The sequence below is a fragment of the Citrus clementina genome, unplaced genomic scaffold, assembly GCF_000493195.1.
Source record: "Citrus clementina cultivar Clemenules unplaced genomic scaffold, Citrus_clementina_v1.0 scaffold_2, whole genome shotgun sequence".
NCBI lineage: Eukaryota > Viridiplantae > Streptophyta > Magnoliopsida > Sapindales > Rutaceae > Citrus > Citrus x clementina.
The window spans coordinates 21612482-21619715 of record NW_006262688.1 but is presented as its reverse complement, the minus strand read 5'-3'; the positions used below and the strand labels follow the sequence as shown (position 1 = coordinate 21619715).

The following is a 7234-nucleotide window of genomic DNA, read 5'->3' as shown; positions in this document are numbered from 1 at the left end:
AGTCTTGGTGATAGTGGGTCATGGTTGTGTATGAGGTAATATGTTAGTGTCAAATAACGCGTAAAGCACGTGGCTCGCAAGTCAAAAAGAAAACAGTAAAAAGGAAAAAGCAAACAGTAATAAGAAAAAAACAAACAGTAATAAAATTATTAAGGACAATAATACACACAATAAAACAATAGTGAAATAAAATAACAGTAAAGTGAAAGGATATTTACAGGTAGTTGCGACTGTGGCTCACATCTTCCTCTGGTTTTACGTCCAGAAACGGCTTGAACGCCCTCTATGGGTCGAGGATAGGCTTCCTATCCAGTTTTCTTATAAACTGGCAAACAGGGTCGTTTATAGTCAGATTCTTGAGACTATATCGTGCACGCTCTTTCTGGAATAATGGCCATAACTGGAGAATCGCTCCTTGCACATATCCACTGGGATGCGTTTCAAGAGACAGAAGGATATCATCCAATGACTCCTTATTCAAGCCATCCCTAATGAATTGAATCTTATCTTTCCTGTTATCAGACACCATTCCTAAAGAACATGGGTTTTTATTGCAACTCATTCTGGCACACTTATGACAAGCAACAGAAATTCTTCGAGCTCGTCGTTTTCTTGCATAATTTCCTTTACCACAACCAGACATGTATGCAATAAATTTTGGAGGTAACTCACCTGCCAATCGTACTTTAGCCTCGATTAACCAACGGATGTCAGCAGGTATGTTATTCCTCATGAGTAATCGCATGCGTTCGGACCGAGCTTTATAGATCGTAAGGAGGGCATTCTGAGGAAGTGAAGGGAATCGCTTGTGAAGCTTCGCTAGAATCTCGTTTCTGTCCATACTTTCGCCTCAGAATATCAGTTATTATGGGAAACTGAAGTAACCGACTTGATTGTCACGGAGTACCGTTATCCGCCACTTCACCGGGGTAACAAACTAAAGCACACAAATAGAAAAACAAATTAAAACACACAAAGAAAATTAAAATCGTCCTCTTATTGAATTTACCTCAAGCTCCAACTGGATGTCGTAAACACTTCTCTCAATGTCTCTGAGTTGGCGTTCTAAACCCTCACCATAGGCTACTAACTCTGGTGGTTGTAGAGCCCAAATGCGTTGTGTTTTACAAAATTGAATCTGCCTTTTGAGATGAGTTTTGACACGTTGAAGTGGTTTAAGAATGTTCAGAAGGAACGGTCTAAGTATGAGACTCATGATTAAAAATGATAAGAGAAAACTTAATGGTAAAATAAACACACTTATGCAAAAACAATTTCAATTAGCAAAAGAATAATAATAAAAAGAAATAAAGAAAAATCAAATCAACGAAAAGAAAAAAAAATCAATTCAAATTTGGTGGGTCACTCAAATTTATTTCGGTGTCTTCGTCATGTGGTTGGTACTCTAGATATGGCTTTAATCTTTGACCATTAACTTTAAACGTGACACCGTTCTTTGGGTCCTTAATTTCAATTGCCCAATGTGGAAAAACAGTATGAACAATTAAGGGACCAGACCAACGAGAGCGTAACTTACCTGGGAATAGGTGTAAGCGAGAATTGAATAAAAGCACTTTCTGACCTGGAGTGAACGATTTTCTCATAATTTGCTTATCATGGAAGACTTTCATTCGTTGCTTGTAAATCTTGGCATTTTCGTATGCATCATTGCGAATTTCTTCAAGTTCTGCCAGCTGTAATCTTCTTTCTGAGCTGGCTTGCTGCATGTCAAAATTGAATTTCTTGATGGCCCAATATGCACGATGCTCGAGTTCCACAGGTAGGTGGCAAGCTTTTCCATACACTAGCCTGTAGGGTGACATCCCAATCGGGGTCTTGAAAGCCGTTCTATATGCCCATAAGGCATCATCAAGTCTTAATGACCAATCTTTTCTGTCTGGCCTCACCGTCTTTTCTAATATGTACTTTATTTCTCGATTGGAGATCTCAACTTGGCCACTGGTTTGCGGATGATACGGGGTCGCCACTTTGTGTGTGATTGAATACTTTGTCAAAAGAGCTTTAAATGCTTTGTTATAAAAGTGGGCACCACCATCACTGATTATCGCTCGAGGGAATCCAAAGCGTGAAACAATGTTGCTTTTCAAAAATCCTATCACCACTTTGTGATCATTAGTTCTGCATGAAATTGCTTCTACCCATTTGGATACGTAGTCAACAGCAACCAATATGTATTGATGGCCAAAAGACGGGGGAAAGGGTCCCATGAAGTCGATACCCCATACATCAAAAATCTCAACCACTAAAATTGGATTTAGTGGCATCATGTTCCTTCGTGTAATGCTCCCCATTCATTGACACCTATCACATGAAGAACAAAAAGTGTAAGCGTCTCGAAATATAGATGGCCAATAGAAACCACATTGTAAAACTTTAGTCGCTGTTTTCTTAGCACTGAAATGGCCTCCACAAGCTTGTTCATGGCAGAATGAAAGAATATTCTGATTTTCATTTTCTGGGACACATCGTCTAACAATTTGGTCTGCACAATACTTGAACAAATACGGGTCATCCCAAAAGAAATTCTTTATTTCTGCAAAGAATTTAGCCTTGTCTTGCTTGGTCCAATGCTCTGAAAGTTTACCTGTAACAAGATAATTAACTACATCAGTATACCAAGGTAATACTTCCACATTCATTAATTGTTCATCTGGAAATGACTCATTCAATGGTAATGATTCTGTAATTGTGTCAAAATGGAGACGAGAGAGGTGGTCCGCCACAACATTCTCTGTGCCTTTTTTATCTTTGAATTCCAAGTCAAACTCCTGCAAAAGTAACACCCAACGAATTAGTCTAGCTTTTGCATCTTTCTTTGTGAGAAGATATTTAAGAGCAGCATGATCTGTGAACACGATTATTTTACAACCAATGAGATAAGATCGAAATTTCTCTAATGCAAACACTACTGCTAGCATTTCTTTTTCAATAGTTGAATAGTTCAACTGTGCATCATTCAATGTCATACTAGCATAGTAAATAACGTGGGGAATTCGATCAACTCTTTGTCCTAATACTGCTCCTATTGCATAATCAGATGCATCACACATGAGCTCAAATGGTAAACTCCAGTTTGGGGGCTGAATGATGGGTGATGATATCAACAATTGCTTTAGTTTTTCAAATGCCACTAGACATGAATCATCAAAGATAAAAGGTACATCCTTAGCAAGTAAATTGCATAAGGGTCTAGAAACTTTGCTAAAATTTTTAATGAAACGTCTATAAAAACCAGCATGCCCAAGGAAAGATCTTACTTCTCTGACTGTTTTGGGTGGAGGAAGATTAGAAATGAGATCCACCTTGGCTTTGTCAACCTCAATACCTTTGCTCGAAATGATGTGACCGAAAACAATACCTTGTTTTACCATAAAATGACACTTCTCCCAATTTAAGATCAAGTTCTTCTCAATACATCTCTGCAGAACTAGTGTTAGATGATGTAAACATTGATCAAACGAATCACCAAAGACAGAAAAATCATCCATAAAGACTTCAAGGAATCGTTCAACCATATCAGAAAAAATGCTCAACATGCATCGTTGAAATGTAGCAGGTGCATTACATAATCCAAATGGCATTCTCCTATATGCAAATGTGCCAAAAGGGCAAGTGAAAGTAGTTTTCTCCTGATATTTTGGTACTATGGGAATCTGATTATATCCTGAGTAGCCATCTAGAAAGCAATAAAATTCATGGCCTGCTAATCTATCAAGCATTTGATCAATAAATGGTAAAGGAAAATGGTCTTTACGTGTGACAGAATTCAACTTTCTATAATCAATGCATACACGCCATCCTGTAGTTACTCTAGTGGGTATCAATTCATTATCAGCATTCGTAACTACTGTGACTCCTGACTTTTTGGGGACAACTTGTACAGGACTGACCCATGAACTATCAGAAATTGGATAAATGATACCTGCGTCTAATAGTTTAAGGACTTCTGTTCTAACAACTTCTTTCATGTTAGGATTTAACCGACGTTGCATCTCCCTAGTAGTTTTAGCATTTTCATCAAGGTGAATGTAATGCATGCAGTCTACTGGGTTTATACCTTTTATGTCTGCTATGGTCCATCCTAATGCCCCTTTGTGCTCTTTCAAAACATCTAACAACTTACCTTTTTGTTCGTCATTGAGGGATGCTGAGATAATTACCGGTAGAGTACTTTCTTCTCCCAAAAATGCATATTTCAATGTGTTGGGTAATGGTTTGAGCTCGAGTTTCGGTGGTAATTCTGATGATGGGATGAGTTTCTTCTCTGATGGTGCTAGTTGTTCAACTCTTGACTTCCATTTATCAGTGTCCATGGATGGTGCTGAGTCAAGTAGAGCGTTGACCTCATCGACCGATCTGTCAATATCAAAATTCAAACCAAAGTGAGTTAAACATGTTTGTAAAGGATTATCACTAAGGTTTGAAACAAAAGTATCATCAACTAATGCTTCAATTAAATCCACATCAACAATTCCATCATCTGCATTGTGAGGTTATTTGGCAATGTTGAAAATGTTTAGCTCCATAGTCCTATTGCCGAAAGACAACTGCATATTTCCAGTCCTGCATTGAATGTGAGCATCCGCAGTTGCCAAGAAAGGTCGGCCTAAGATAATGGGAATGTGCTTCCTTGAATCCTGTATAGGTTGAGTGTCAATTACAATGAAATCAACAGGAAAATAAAACTTGTCTAACAGAATAAGCACGTCCTCCACAATACCACGAGGTATTTTTGTGGACCGATCTGCAAGCTGTAACACCACTGGAGTTGGGTGTAATTCTCCAAGTTCAAGTTTCACAAATACTGAATATGGTAACAGATTTACACTAGCTCCTAAATCCAACAAAGCATTCTCAATTGTGTGGTTCCCTATACTACATGAGATAGTGGGGGAGCCTGAGTCTTTGCATTTTAAATGAATTTTATGTTGGAGTATAGAACTAACGTTTTCTGTTAAAAATGCCTTCTTTTGAACATGCATATTTCTCTTTTTAGTACAAAGGTCTTTAAGAAACTTGGCATAAGATGGAACTTGCTTAATAGCATCGAGCAAAGGGATGTTAACACTTACCTGTTTGAAGATTTCGAGAATCTCACCTGTGGATTTTCCCTTTTTGCCTTTTGCTAACCTCTGAGGAAATGGAGCTTTCGGAACGTATTCTCGTGGGTTGGTTTCTTCTTTCTCCTCCGGTGATGATTCCTCAACATTCACAGGTACAATTTGATTTTCTTTTGTCACCGGCATCTCCACTTTGTTGTCGACTTCCTTTCCTTTTCGCAAGGTCATTACTGCTTTGACCTCTCCATGTTGCTGTGGTGAACTGGTACTTGCTTCATGTACTCCTTTAGGATTAGGCACTGGTTGACTTGGAAATTTGCCTTTCTCAACAGTCATTGCCAATGTCTGAATTGAAGAAGCAAGTTGTCCCACCATCTTTTCGAGGCTTGAAACTGATTGGGCTTGTGAATTAAAGCTCGCTCTCAACTCATTTCGTAGTCCATCAATGGTGCGATTCTGTTGCTCAATCGTGGAGTGAGTAAGATTTTTGAAATTCTGGAATGCATCCTCCCATGGTCTGGGTTGAGAGTAGTTCTGGTTCTGATTGTATGGTCTAAATGGGGGCTGAGAGGCTTGAGGATTTTGTGGAATTGGTTGCATTGGTGGAGCTAGAGTTGCTGGTCCATTCTGTTGGAATCCTTGAGACCATGAAAAATTGGGATGGTCTCTCCATCCAGGATTATATGTGTTGGAGTATGGGTTGTAATTTGATGGTTTTCTCATTATACCTATGGCATTGGCTTGATCTGAGTATGAGTCAAGGTCATGTGGTTCAGTTGATTTAGCAGTCGATAACGATGCTATTTGTCGAGCAAGGCCTTCAACCATCTCCTTGACTTCTTTGATTCCCGAAGTTGATTCGCCAATTTGAACCTCATTTACTCCCTTAATTCGTCTAGTATTCCTGAGTGATCGACTCCGTTGTTGGGAATTATCCGCTTGTCGCTGGAAGAATTCCCAAATCTCTGATGCACTTTTTGACATTAGCTCTCCTCCACTTGTTGCCATTAGCCATTCTTGCACATTCGGTAATAATCCCTCCAAAAAGTATTGGCATTGGTGCCATTTCTCATACCCATGATGTGGACACTTCAAGAGTAGCCCATTGAATCGCTCCCATGTTTCGAAAAACTGCTCGTCCTCTCTCTGGGTAAACTCTGAGATTTCCCTGCGAATAGCATTGGTTTTATGCACTGGGAAATATTTATTTAAAAATTTAGTTACCATTTGTTCCCATGATGCAATGCTATTAGCAGGTAATGTATTAAGCCATGAACGAGCTCTATCTTTTAAAGAAAATGGGAATAATCTGAGTTTAACATCATCATCTGAAAAATTCTCATATTTAAATGTTTGACAAATTGCATGAAAATCATTCAAATGATTATATGGGTCCTCATTTTCTAGGCCATAGAATGTGGGGAGACAATTTAGCACACTAGGTTTTAGTTCAAAACTCCTAGCAGCTACATTTGGGTATCTTATGCATGATGTGCTCAAATTAGCTAAGGGACTAAAATAGTCCTTAAATGGCCTCTCCTGTGGTGCTTGTAAATCCATTTTATTTTTAATTTGTTTGTGTGTGCGAAGTGTTTTTTCTAATTCAAGGTCTATAGGTTTAAGATTAGGTAATAATGACCTACGACCATGCATGCAAAACAAATAAAATAAAAATAAGGATGAGAACAAAACAAATAAAAATAAAGAAGAGGGAGAAATTACGATACTAACCTTATTGCGCTATTAAAATCTTTCTATAAAAATACACAAAAACAAATACGTGAAATAAATTAACTAAAAATTAAATTAATAAAATAAACAACAAAAAAAATTACAAAGAAAAATAAATTGAAAATTAAATTACAGAATTTTTAAGAAGAGAGAAAAAAATAAAAGAAATACTAACCTTTAAATGTAGATTCACTCTTTTTTTTTCTTTTTTTTTATAATAAAAAAATACAAGAAAACAAATAAAAGAAATTATTCACAAAAATTAATTCTATTAATTAAAATTACTTACCTCCCCGGCAACGGCGCCAAAAACTTGTTGTGCAAATTTTAATGTACTCGCAAGCGCACGAATCTATTGTAGTATAGATCAATGGTGTTGAGTGTCGATCCCACGAGGAGGTGGATTTTAATTATATATAGAA

General features: G+C 37.6%; 1 non-coding gene across 1 annotated transcript; it reads left to right on the top strand.

The window, feature by feature from the left end:
• The first annotated feature begins 6153 nt into the window (after positions 1–6153).
• Positions 6154–6257, top strand: LOC112101310. The gene has a single exon (XR_002907436.1). It is a non-coding gene; the product is annotated as a small nucleolar RNA R71 (small nucleolar RNA).
• Positions 6258–7234: the final 977 nt, after the last annotated feature.